Source organism: Dama dama, chromosome 19 (genome assembly GCF_033118175.1).
Source record: "Dama dama isolate Ldn47 chromosome 19, ASM3311817v1, whole genome shotgun sequence".
Taxonomy (NCBI): Eukaryota; Metazoa; Chordata; class Mammalia; order Artiodactyla; family Cervidae; genus Dama; species Dama dama.
Window position 1 is genome coordinate 85,325,891 of NC_083699.1, and position 14,134 is coordinate 85,340,024.

Sequence of the window (14,134 nt, forward strand, 5' to 3'; positions counted from 1 at the left end):
GAAAGGATGATTATGTAGCAGGCACTGTACTGTTTTACATATTACTTTGTTTAATCTTCACAACGGCTCTGTAAGTAGATGTTATCAAAGCACAGAGAGTTTAAGTAACTTGCACATGGTCACACACTTAATAAGTGTCAGAGCTAGAATTCAAGCTGTGATGTCTCTGTTTTCTTGTAGTTCATCTTTTATTCATCCCTTTGCTTCATTTTACAGTCTCAGTCAGTCCCTGGGCCCTGTTGACATTTAAAAAAAAAGCTTACTGAGATATAGTTCCTATACATACAGTTCACCTATTTAAAGTGTACCAGTCTGAAATCAGTCACAGAAAGAGAAATGAGAAAAAGATGATTACATAGAGACTTAACAGTATGCTACTAAAAAACCAGTGGATCACCAATGAAATAAAAAAAATACCTTGAGATAAAGTGTCCAGTTCAGTAGCTTTTAGTACTGTCACAGTTTCCGCCAGTACCACATAGAACATTTATACCACCCCTGAAAAGAAACCCCATTCCTGTTGTCACCGTCTGACCTACCGTACCCCCAGTTCTCCATTAATCTACTTCCTGTCTCTAGATTGTTCATTCTGGGCATTTCATATAAATGGAATCATACAGTATGTGGTCTTTTGTGGCTGGCTTCTTCTCATAATGTTTTTAAGGTTCATCCATGTTATAACATGTATTTAGTACTTAGTTAATTTATTAGTACTTTATTATTTTTATTACTGAATAATATTCCATTGTATGGATATACCAGATTTATCCTTTTTCATCAGTTGATGGACATTTGGATTGTTTCTCCTTTTGACTATTAGATAATACTGTTAGGAACATTCATGTATGAATTTTTTTATTATGGTTAAAATATACATAACATAGAATTTACCATTTTAACCATTTTTAAGTATTGTTCTTTGGCTTTAAATATATTCACAGTGTTGTGCAACCATCACTACCAGTTAGTTCCAGAACGTTTTCATCTTCCTCAGTTGGAACTCGGTATCCAATAAACGCTTAACTTCTCATTCTCCCATTCCCCCTGCCATACTTTGTCTCTATGTATTTGACCTAGGAACCTTATTTACAGTTTCCTTTTGTGGTTGCCTTATTTCACTTAGCATAATGTCTTCACATTGTAGCACATCATTTTTTAAGGCTGATAATATTCCATTGATTGTATATATCATATTTTATTTACCCATTCATCTGTTGATGGACTCTGGTAGCTTCCACTTTTTGGTTATTGTGAATAGTTCTATGTGAATATGTGTGTACAAATATCTATTCAGGATTGTGCTATTATTTCTTTTGAGTGTATCCCAAGAAGTAGAGTTGTTTGATTATATTTTCAATTTTTAAGGGACCCCAAACTTTTCTGCAGTGGCTGTACCATTTCACTTTCCTACCAGTAATGCACAAGGGTTCTGAATTCTCCATGTCTTCACCAGTACTTGTTATTTTCTGTTTTTTGATAGGATTAGCATCCTAATGAGTGTGAGGTCGTGGTATCTCGTTTGGTCACTAAGTTACACATGACTCTTTGTGACCCAGTGGACTGCAGCACACTGGGCTTCCCTGTCCTTCACTATGTCCCAGAGTCTGTTGCCCCTTCTCCTCCTGCCCTTGGTCTTTCCCAGCATGAAGGGCTTTTCCAAAGAGTCAGCTTTTCGCATCAGGTGGCCAAAATACTGGAGCTTCAGCTTCAGCATCAGACCTTCTAATGAATATTCAGGGTTGATTTCCTTTAGGATTGATTGGTTTGATCTCCTTGCTGTCCACGTGATTCTCAAGAGTCTTCTCCAGCACCACAGTTCAAAAGCATCAATTCTTCGGCACTCAGCCGCCTTTATGGTACAACTCTCACATCCGTACATGACTGCTGGAAAACCATAGCTTTGACTATATGGACCTTTGTTGGCAAGGTGATGTCTCTGCTTTTTAATATGCTGTCTAGGTTTGTCATAGCTTTTCTTTCAAGGAGCAAGCGTCTTTTAATTTCATGGCTGCAGTCACTGTCTGCAGTGGTTTTAGAACTGAAGAAAATAGTATCTGCCACTGTTTATATTTTTTCCCCCATTTATTTGCCATCAAGTGATGGGACCTGATGCTATGATCTTAGTTTTTTGAATGTTGAGTTTTAAGCCTGTGGCAGATTTTATTTGATTTGCATTTTCCTAATGATTAGTGATGTTGAGCTTCTTTTCTTATGCTTGTTGGCATTTGTATATATTCTTTAGAGAAGTGTCTATTCAGATTCTTTGCACATTTTTAAATTGGGTTGGGTTTTTTTTTTTGTTATTCACTTGTAAGAGTTCTTTGTATATTCTGGGTGTCAATTCCTTATCAGATATGTGACTTGCCGATATTATCTCCCATGCCAGGATGGATTCCTCTGATGCTCAAAGAATTTAATTTTGTTAAAGTCCAGTTTGTAGACTTTTTCTTGTGTTGCCTGTGTTAGATCCAAGAAATTGTTGCCATGCTGTGAAGCTTTCATCCTGTTTTCTTCTAAGGGCTTTATGGTTTTAGTTCTTCCATTTAGGTCTTTGATCCATTTTGGGTTCTTTTGTTTTGTGTATATGGTGTAAGGTAAGGCTTCAGCTTCATTGTATAAATTTTATGTGAATATAGATTGGTGTTTGTAACTAGGAATGGAATTCTTGGGTTATATGCTAACTATGTTTAGCTTTTCAAGGAACTGTCAAAACTATTTTCCAAAGTGGCAATGTATAAGGGTTCTAATTTCTCCATGGCTTCTTGAATTCACACTGTATTACCTTCTGACTGGCTTGTTTCAATATTTTCTAGTCTGGCCTCTTTGGTATAATTTCTCAGTTCTGCCTATCTACTGCCCCCTTTCACCAATCCATAATGTTGTTTGTTGTATCATAAAAGTTTCAAACTGAAAGGAATTATAGAGAATCAGGGAAGTCAAATCATTCATTTACAGGTGATAAAACAGAGAAATTAAGAAATTTGAGTCCACGTTATACAGTGGTAATCTTAGTATTTGACACCCTCCTTTATGCATAGTTTTTGTTTCCCTTTTCTGTGTCTAAAACTCTGTACCTGACTGACTGCCTTAACCAGGTCTCTTCCTCATCCTCTCCGCTAGAACAATCTAAAAGCAGAGTTGCATGTAGGTAATGTATTTGGCAGATGATCTTAGGGAACAAGAGCAAAGGACCAAGGTGAATGAAATAAAAGAAAAGGTGATATAAGTGTGTGTTATTGAACTACTAAGCGCTGTGAGAATTAGGACTCAATCCCAGCGGGAGCTTCTGAGGATCTTGATGCTTCTCAGTTTGTCGATTCAGGGATGGTCAGGAGTGAACTGTATCACACCATCTGTCCTTGTTCTCCACCAGTAGACAGTTGCCTCAGTGGGGAGTAGATTCTTTCTCCTTCCCTCCCCTATTTTAGGGCTGCCTCCCTATTTTAGTGGTGTCTCCATGGCTTTAAAGAAGCCTCGGGTCACAAAGAAAATGAATCACAGTGAATATTGTGGGGGAAGTAAGTCAGAACCTACCTGTAACTATTGGCCTTGGCTTATGCCTAGTGTGGTAGGCAGAATAATGGTCTCCCAAAGATCCTAATCTTCTAAACCTATGAGTATGTTACGTTGCATGGCAGAAGGAGCTCTGGAGATAGGTAGATTTTTCTGGATTATCTGGGTGAACCCAGTGTAATCACAAGGAACCTTGTAAGAGGACGTAGGAGTGTCAGTTTTAGAAAGAGGAAAAAAATGGAAAAAACTGTAAAATAGAAAGAAAGGCGAAATAAAAATTATATGAAGGTGAACAACATATTAAGTATACATTTTGAAGAATTTCAATAAACTTGACTGTTTTCATTTCAAAAAATAAGTATGACAGTGGAGACAGAGGTCATCACAATGATCTGGCTAGAAGCCAAGGAATATGGGAAGCTTCTAGAAGTTGGAATGGACAGGAATGGATTTTCCCCTTGAACCTTTTGAAGAAATGTAGACTTTTATTGCAGCTTTGTAAAACTTATTTTGAACTTATCTCCAGAACTTTGAAGATAAATTGGTATTGTTTTAAGCCACTAAATATATGGCAGTTTGTTAACATGGCATTAGGAAAATTAATACAGTTAGAATCAAAGGAGAATTGGACCGCATGAAGATGAAAATTTTTCTGATAGACTCTACACCTTGCTTCCAGCCTCACCTTCAATTCTAGCTGTTTTAGGCTCTCGCTGTGTAACAAATTACCATAAATGTCCCTCTTACTCTGCTCAGATCTGATTGTTGTTGTTCAGTTGTTAAGTCGTGTCCATCTCTTTGCCACCTGATAGACTGCAGCCTGCCAGGCTCCTCTGTTCATGGGATTCCCAGGCCAGGAGTACTGGAGTGGGTTGCCATTTTCTTCTTCGGGATCTTCCTGATCTCAGGTATCGAAACCGTGTCTCCTGGCAGATGAATTCTTCACACCACTGAGCTACCAAGAAGGGCTGCAGATCTATTTGGACCAAGCATTGATTCTAATCCTTCACCAAGTCACTGAACTCTCAACAGAAATTTACAAAGGGTTGTTGATGCATGCCGTTGGTACTGGCTGCTGCAGCTGGTCTTGAAGCAAGGATTAATATTCAGTCGTTTTCCTCTTCTACCACCCATTCTAGATTTTCCTTATGCTGGCCAGCAGTTCAGCTGCTATAGGTGGCTTGTGACCTCAAGTCCCTTCCCTTCCAAACCTGAGGGACTTGAGCCCTTAATGGTCTTACTCTTTGTGGGCCATGGGTGCTTCGATTTCCTGTTTCCTTTGTTAGTCTCAAGCATGGAAAAAGGTTTCAGACAGACTGCTTCCTACCTCCATTGTGTGCAACTCCTAATGATATTCAGAGTCCGTTGTCACAGCTAGTATATTTTATTCCTTTCTTTGTTTGCTATTCTATCAACATGAGGAGCCCACAGTGCCCAAGTAGTGGTTGTAGCTTTTTTTAAAATGCCAGTTCATCTAATTACATTTCAGTTAGTACAGTTGTATTTGCATTAGTCACATATCAGCCAACACAATTGTGATAACAGTTATGTAGAAAATTTTCAGGACCATGAGCGCATATAAAAGGAGAGAGCGACTAGGCCTAACATTCAGGAGTTGGGGATGGTCTTTCTAAGGGAATTCCACTTTCTTGGAAATTGGATGGATAAGTTGAAATTAAGTAAAGTGGAGAAGAACATTCCAACCAATAATACGTGTACAAAGGCCCTGCATCAAGAAGGTGCTTCTTGCCTTCCTCCTTTGGAAGCTTCTCTGTCTTTGATTTCCATGGTTGTAGCTTTTAGGCTCAGTGGAACCCTTACTGTATCTTCTGGTGAAAGTATTACCCTCAGAACCTCTAGTACAAGAGAGCTTTTAAATTATGGGTATGGGAAATCCAGATTCCACAAGTGAGTTACTAGGATTGATGGTGAAAAAGAGTCCAGCTTTTACTTTTTGGTTTCTGGACTTGTGCATTCTTTAAGAATCTGCCTGCCAGTGCAATAGATGCAAGAGATGTGGGTTTGATCCCTGGCTTGGGAAGATCCCCTGGGGTAGGAAACGGCAACCTGCTCCAGTATTCCTGCCTAGGAAATTCCATGGGCAAAGGAGCCTGGTGGGCTACAGTCTATGGAGTTGTGAAGAGTCGGACACGAATGAGTGACTGAGCACACATCCATATTCTGGATAATAAGAGATACAACACCTTAGTCACTGGTTCAGTGCATATACTGCATCCTGGAAGACTAGCAGGGTGACTGTTGAGCTGAGTAACATGCCATTCCATTGTTTTGTTAATCTGGTAATTTCCTGATGATGTGATATGTGCTGAGAGCAGTGGATGCTTATTATTAATACTATTTTTCCTTCACCATTAAGCAGGTCTTTTGGTTTGAGGTGATGTTAAGAGGGATCGCATTTTGGTAAAGCAAACATTGTTAAGCCATTGGATGGTAGTGCTGTATGGAGCCTTTATTGTGGTTTCTGAGAGAAAGCGTGGTTGAAGCAGGGTAGGCAAACTTGAGCAAGTTTGGAACTGGATAGTTTGACTAGTTTATAACTCCAGGTGATAGAGGTGGTCTTCAGTTGTTTCTCGTAGTGGCCCTGGAGTGATTTAGGGCAGGGAGAATACTGGCTTGGTATATGAGAGTGTTTTTTTGATGGAAATGGTTGGGGATATGGGCCCTGGGTTCAGTGTTGTACATCAAAGATGTGCTTCTGGGTTTATTTGCTATCTCTAGGGATTAGGTAGGTAATCCTTGGAGGGCCAGTCCTTCCCTGGGTCCTAAAGGCTCTGCCATATCCGAGCATTAAAAGATACGTTGTAGTTTAGTCACTGAGTTGTATCCAGTGACTTCTGCGACCCTGACCCCACGGACTGTAGCCTGCCAGACTCCTTTGTCCATGGGTTTTCCCAGGCAGGAATACTGGATTGGGTTGCCGTTTCCTTCTCCAGGGGATCTTCCCAGCCCAGGGATCAAACTTGCATCTCCTGCTTTGGAAGGGGATTCTTTACCACTGAGCCACCAGGGAAGCCCGTTAAAAGATACAGAAAATTTTAAAACATGATTAATGCATTTATGCTTTCTTTAGGTTTATGCTCTCTTTTACAGTTTTTAATTGAAAATGTATTAATTAAGCATATTTTGTCTTACTAGGGTAATAAATGCATTAAAACTATAAGCTGAGATCTACCTTTGGATAGCATAATACTTCTATTGTTGCCTGGTCTTATTGTATCATTTCTATTATGATTTTCTTTTAAATTTTTTGTGTAGGAATCCATTCTTAAAAAATAATTATTTATTTGTCTGCACCTGGTCTTAGTTGGGACACAAAGGATGTTCGATCTTTGTTGTGTCATATGGAGTCTTCAGTTATGGCATGTGAACTCTTAGTTGTGGCATGTGGGATCTAGTTCCCTGACCAGGTATTGAACCTGGGCCCCCTGCATTGGGGGCGCAGAGTCTTAGCCACTGGACCACCAGGGAAGTCCCTTGGAGTCCCATTTTTAAGTTTTAAAAGATTTAAAAGATGTTTTATTGATGATTTCATTATTGTGGTCAGAGAAGGTAATCTTAGACATAAGTTCTTTGAAATTTTGTGTTTTTTGTGACTCTGTAATCAATTTTTTAGTTCCATGTGTACTTGAAAATAATTATATCATTGTATTTTTGTTTAGTGGAAAGTTTTCTATATAACCATTAGATTAAACTTGTTAATTTTGTGGATCTATTCTATATACTTATTCTGATTTATCAGTTTTTAATACAAGTAAATTAGCAGTTCATGCAGTGGTTGAAGATTGATTTTTTCTTATAATTATATTAGTTTTGCCTTACTTAAGAGTGAGGTATGAATAAAGTTTTGATGCATTTTATTAGTTTATTTATGTTTTTTTATTTTTTGCCACCCTATGCAGCTTGTGAATCTTAGTTCCCTGACCAGGGATTGAACCCAGGCCCTGATAGTGCTCAAAGTGCTGAATCCTAACCACTGGACAGCCAGGGAATTCCTGTTTATTTATCCTTCTTTTACTGCATACCATACCTCTCCATACCTATTAATGTTGTCATAATACTGTTTTGTCTGATATTAAGATTTCTGCATCATCTTTTTTCTGTGTTGGTGTTTGCCAGAATATTCTAAAATTTATTTTCAGCCTGTTTCTCCTATAAACAGCTTTTAGTTGAATTTTGTACTTTATTTTTAGATCAAATTTGATAACTTCTTAGAAATGAGCTAAACTCATTTACATCTAGTAGACTGAATTTTTCATTGATTTGTTTACCACTTTTACTTCTCTTTTTCTGTCTTTTGATGAGTTGATAATTGAATACTACTTATAACTCAGTTTATAACAAAGTGGGAATATGGAATTACGTATTGACCTCATTGCCTCAGATACCAAATCCTCATGTGGCATCAGCCTCAGTCACTAGATCCTTGTGTACCTAATATGCTAGGGAACTGGGTGATACAGTGATAAATACTGTTTTTATTTCAGTAGTGATGGTATTTCTGAAAGTAGATTTGGAAGCTTTTGCCCTTCAAAACTGCAAAAGAAGGGAAGGGAGGGGTAAGGGAGGAAGGAAAAACAGTTAATAAGATTTTTGTATTTAGCATGTGTTTCTTTTTAATAACAAAATAAGTACATGCATAGCCTATATAGCCTCTTGGCTTTACCATACTAACATTTCTTCACTAGTATCTGCAGGGACCCATATAGTTTTAATAATTGGTTGGATTAAGTTTTTAGAATGGGTAATATATGCCTGGTCTATAAAACCAATGATAGATAAAATAGAAAGAATTTTAAAAGGTAAAGACTTGTTTGAAAAAAATGAGATGAATTTATATGTGGGAGTAAGTAGTAGATTAGAAAGAAGTAAGACTTGCAAGGTGGGGTTGAAGCCTTGGCTGTCCCAGGATTTAGATACGGAAATAGTTGAGGTGGTCCTGAATTCGTGTCCTGTAAGATCATAGAGGCTGAGAGTCACACTTGATACTGGAGACCAGAGCTAAGGATACTGAGGAAAACCAGACATAGGGGTGGGTTGCCTTACTTGTTACGGGAGGCGCACTACAACTGCCTGCTGCTGCTGCTGTCGCTTCACTCGTGTCCGACTCTGTGTGACCCATAGACGGCAGCCCACCAGGCTCCGCCGTCCCTGGGATTCTCCAGCAAGAGCACTGGAGTGGGTTGCCATTTCCTTCTCCAATGCATGAAAGTGAAAAGTGAAAGTGAAGTCGCTCAGTTGTGTCTGACTCTTAGAGACCCCATAGACGGCAGCCCACCAGGCTCCCCGATCCCTGGGATTTTCCAGACAAGAGAACTGGAGTGGGGTGCCATTGCCTTCTCCAACTGCCTGCTACTTGAGAGTAAAACTTAAATGGTCACAGCTAAGTCCAAATTGACATTATATTTTTTATTGTGGTTGCCATGTGCTGAGCTCAGTGGGGAGTTCTGTTATTTAGGAAGAAGAAAACAAAAAGGCAGACAACTAATGGTTCCTGCCATATGGAGGTACAGAAATTGTAAGAACTGTGTACAAGAGGATTTCAGATTCCGTAGCGTAAGTATATAAAGAGAAGAAGTTAGATAGATGCATAGTGAAGGGATTGACTATGCTCAGAGATGTATGGGGAAATAATGAAAAAAAAAAAAACCATAAATGAGATCATAAAGGATATTCAGGAGTTTGCTGAGTGAGGAAGGGCACTCGTATTGAGGAATGGAATGCCATATGAAGGAAGCTTAAATTTATGATGTTGATTCTGTAAATTTAATTATCACATACATGGTATTCTGTTAAGGTGCCAAGAATACAAAGTGAAATGAGACTTTGGCTAGTTCATCTAAGAACTTGCTGGGTGGGGAGATACTATTTAAGCAGCCTGTTTCAGTGACAGGACACTCAGTGCCTTAATAAATAAAAAGTGTGTAAGGGCACAGTGGCCTGCCTTGTGTGCATGCTCAGTCGTGTCCAACATTTTGCGACCCCCGTGGACTTGAGAGGGTAACAGGCAGGAAGGCCTAGGGGTCTCCAAACGGAGGAAATAGGCTGCAAGTGTCAGACATTTTTTATCTCTCCCTTAAGCGGCGGGAGGAAACAAACTACAAGTGTCAGTTTTTTTTTTTTTTTTCCTTCTCCATACAAAATTAAAAGGAGGTTTCTCTATGGAAATGTTTTTCTTAAGCTATGTTAATGAAACTATGTATTTGCTTTGGAACTTGCCTTTCTTCAAAATGGTTCCACCTAAGACTAACTTTTTCTTTTCTCAAACCTTGGTCTAATAATAGCTCAACAAACCAGTACTCATATCAATTGTTTTATGGCTGGGGGATGACACACCTCATGCCATCCTATCTCAAAAATGCATATTGTGGGAGAGGGGCCTGGTGAAACTCCGTCAGCCTTGAGGTGTCTCTCATATCTGATTAATGGCTTTCTAACAGACATGAAACAGCTTGCTGAAACTAGCAAGAGGCGGCACTTTCCATCCCCCTTCTGATGTCTTACGTCGGAAGCTTTCTCTGTCCCTTTTTATACTTTAATAAAACTCTGCTATACAAAAGCAGAGTGATCAAGCCTGGTCCCTGGTCCTGAAGTTAAATCTTCGGAGATCACAAATCCGAAACTGTTCACCGTAAGCTATCAGAGTGTAGCCCACTAGGCTTCTCTGTCCATGGAATTTTCCAGACAAGAATACTGGAGCAGGTTGCCATTTCCTGCTCCAGGGAATCTTCTTGACCCAAGGATTGAACCTGTGTCCTGCATTGATTGATAGGCAGATTCCCACTGTGCCACCTGGGAGCACAGTGGAGAGGCACCTAAATCAGCCTTATCTGATGATTAGAGAAATGACTCTTGAATTTAGGTTCCAAAGAAGGAGCAATGCAGAGACAAACATCTTTAAAGGATGCCAAATTGGGGGAGCAGAACATGGATCTTTATGATGGAGCATAGGTGAGAATATGGAAAGATAGGTCTATATGAAGGTGGTTTTATTTTGAGGGCTAGGAGGAAGCATTGAAGGATTTTGAGTAGGGGACTTTAAAGCTCGGATTACTGTGGCTGTAGCATGGAGACTAGGTCATTTACAATTTAATAATTAAACAGAAAATGATAAAAAAAAAAAAAAAAAAGGAAAACATTTAGACCTAGGAAGTTTAAATCTATTGGGTTGACCAAAAAGTTTGTTTGATTTTTCCACAACATTTTACAGAAAAACCTGAATGAACTTTCTGGCCAACCCAATATATAACTTTGCTCCCAAATTTTTAATATTGTAGTAAAATGCATATAATACAAGATTTACCATCCTAAACTTTCCTCCCTGTTTTATTGAGATGTAATTGAAATTGAGTGCTATGTAAATTTAAGGTGTACAACATAGTGATTTGACATACATATATCATGAGATGATTAGCAGAGTAGGTTTAGTGAATATCCATCATCTCATATAGATGCAACATTAAAAAATAGAGAAAAAAATTTCCTTGTGATGAGAGCTCTTAGATTTACTCTCTCAGCAATGTTCATCTATAACTTGCGGCGGTGTTAGTTATCTGTATCATGTTTTACAGATACAGATATGTCCTCTGTTTATGTCCTAGTACTTACTTATCTTTTAACTGAAAGTTTGTACCTTTTGACTGCCTTCATCCAGTTCCCTCTCCCCCAACCCCTCTGGTAGCCACAAAACTGGTCTCTTTTTCTATGAGTTTGTTTTTGAAGTATAATTGACCTACAACACTATATGTCTCTGATATACAGCATAGTGATTCATATTTCTGTATATTTCAAAATGATCGTGATAAGTCGTTGTCATCTGCCACCATACCAAGGTATTACATTAATTCTTGACATATTTCCCACACTGTATATTTCGTATCTGTGACTCATTTATTTTGTAACTGAGAGTTTATACCTCTTAATCTCCCTCACTTCTCCTGTTCCCCCCACCCCTCCCCTATGGCAACCACCTGTTTGCTTTCTGTATTTTTCTGTTGTTCTGTTGGTTTGTTTGTTTTCTAGAGTCTGCACATAAGTGAAACCATTCAGTATTTGTCTTTCTCTGTCTGACTGACTTCCCTTAGCATCGTACCCTCTTAGGTCCATCCATGTTGTTGCAAATGCAAGATTTCATCTTTTATATGGCTGAGTAATATTTGTGTGTGTGTGTGTGTGTGTACACATACATATATACCACATCTTCTTTATCCACTCACCTGTTGGTCACTTAGTTTGTTTCCGTATCTTGGCTCTTATAAATAATGCTGCAAAAAATAATAATGCTGCAGTCAACATAGAGATGTATATATCTTTCTAAGTTAGTGTTTTGATTTACTTCAGGTAAATACCCAGTAGTCAAAATGCTGGGTCATATGGTAGTTCTATTTGTAGGTTTTTGAGGAACCTTGATACTGTTTTCTGTAGAGGCTATACCAATTTACATTTCTACCAACAAGTGCATAAGGTTTCCATTTTCTCTACGTCTTCACCAGTACTTATTTGTCCTTTTGATAATAGCCATTCTGGCAAATGTGAGGTGACCTCTGAGTGAAGTCCTAAATCTATTTTTGAATGAAAATTACACATGGAGGCCTTGAGGGGAAAGTAGAATTAAGTGCAGCAGTTTAATGTGAAAGATGCCCAAATGTTATGATTAATTGCATGTTAAATAGGCTGGAATTTCAGGTGACCATGAGTTTGGTGTATGTCAGGAGAATATGGTTGGTAAATTTTACCATAAATATGGTAAAAGTGATGATGTAATCTAAACCTTATTTATACTGTACATTCCTATGTGCTGTGTGTTCCATACTCTTTTGGAAATATGTACAACTTCAAGTGACACTTTTAAGACGTACAATAATTAGAGCATACTAAAGAGTAAGGAGTGGCGTATTGAGGTGGTTAATATAATGAAAAAAAGTTAAAAACCCAAGATAAATATGGTCTTGTTTAGGCCATAAAATTTAAGGGGAAACTTAGATCATAATTTTGATGCTCAGAAAAAGACTTCTTGATTTTATCTTATTCAGTTCCCTTATTTTACAGATAAGGAAATGGAGTTTCCTGGAGGTTGATGTGACATTCCCTGAGTCATAGCTAATGACTGAGCAATGTTTAGAACCCAAGTGTGTGGTTAAAAAGGAAATTGAATGTATTATAAGCACGTTTTATTCATGGGGCAGTCAAGCAGGACTGGAACTACGGTGAGACAAGCAACTAAGTTGCCTAGGATACAGAACTGAAGGAAGTACTCATTCTTAGGTGCAGACCTTGCACTTGCAAGATCCTCATTTATCAGCATAATATATGAACATGATCTAAAATGTGAAATAAGACTAAGAGGTACCTCCCAGCCCAGCAGTGAGGGATAGCCTGAGGAAGTTAGGTGGGGGGATGGTAGAAGAGAATTGTCCTTAAGACCTAGCCCTCTGTGTGCAGTTATCTCACAGTTTGTGAGCACTTGTGGAGCATTGCTTCACTTCCTGAGAACAGTGTAGGGTGTACTGTTGTCAGGCTTGGACTGTTTCCAATTCTTTTCCCTTAAATCAGTGTAGATTTTCCTTTGTGCTTCTAAAGTTGTGTTCACCTACACAACCACCTGGGATTCTCTCAAGCTTGGCTGAAGAGTTAGAGAATCTATAGACAATCCTCATTTCTTCTGTGTTACAGTGCACATACCAATGTGGAGGAAGTTGAGAGAGAATTGTAAAAAAGACGAGATAAATCAGGTGTTTTACTGTCATAGTCAAGTAAAACTGGTCTCTTTCTGACTCCTTTTTTGTTTTTGAGGGCGGAGTCAGCTATTTCAGCTCCATTCTTCTTGGAAAAAGAACATGTTTCTTTTTGAGAGTCCTTTCCCCCAGCAGTTAGGAGTTAGAGGCAGACAAGGCTGAGTAAAATGTCTCCTTCCATGTCTCAGGAAGGTAGTTTGTATTTACCAGCACCTCCAGGATGGATGACTCATGGAATAGAAAAGCTCTCCTCCAGCTATTAGTAGTTTCCTTTTTCACATTACCCTGTGTGAGGAGAATGAAGCCAGAATGTACAGCCTCTGTCTTAGAACTAGTAAGTATAAACTTGTTACGCTGCTCCTCTGGATCTGTCCTGTTTTAACCTGATACCAAGCTTGTCTTCTTAGGACCATTATATTTTTTTTTTTGTTTTTTAGGCCTTTGGAATTCAAGACAGGCCATATGTTTTTATATTGCATTTTAAAATAGGTGTGTTCTGGCAGCTAAGAGTTTATAAAGTGAAAAGAGAGCCTAAGTCACCATGGAAGCCCAGATAAATGTATAAACAGTAGCAACACACTGGACCTAATTTATGCATGCAGTTGGCATAGTTTGTGATGCTGATTGAAAGTGAAATGTGTTTAAGATAAGTCAGCATTATAGGTAAAATAATAGTAACAAGAAGTAAAACTTTTCCCACTAGTCTGTAAGCTCTTCCAGGACAGCTTTAGTTTTATAAGCTGGTTCACTGACACTGTGCTTGGCACACAGTAGGACCTCAAAAAAAACCAAAAACCTGGCAAATGTTTACAAGTGAAAGCTTGGTAAAATCAGTGATTTGGTTGTTTATTTATTTTTTTATTTTTTAT

At 38.5% G+C, this 14,134-nt stretch overlaps 1 protein-coding gene and 1 non-coding gene across 2 annotated transcripts in view; one reads left to right on the forward strand and one right to left on the reverse strand.

The window, feature by feature from the left end:
• The window catches only part of NCK1 (NCK adaptor protein 1), a 74,790-nt gene that overhangs the window by 18,984 nt on the left and 41,672 nt on the right, over positions 1-14,134 (forward strand). The gene's annotated exons all lie outside the window — the stretch shown is intronic.
• TRNAG-CCC (transfer RNA glycine (anticodon CCC)) lies at positions 6,930-7,002 on the reverse strand. Its single transcript has one exon. It is a non-coding gene; the product is annotated as a tRNA-Gly (tRNA).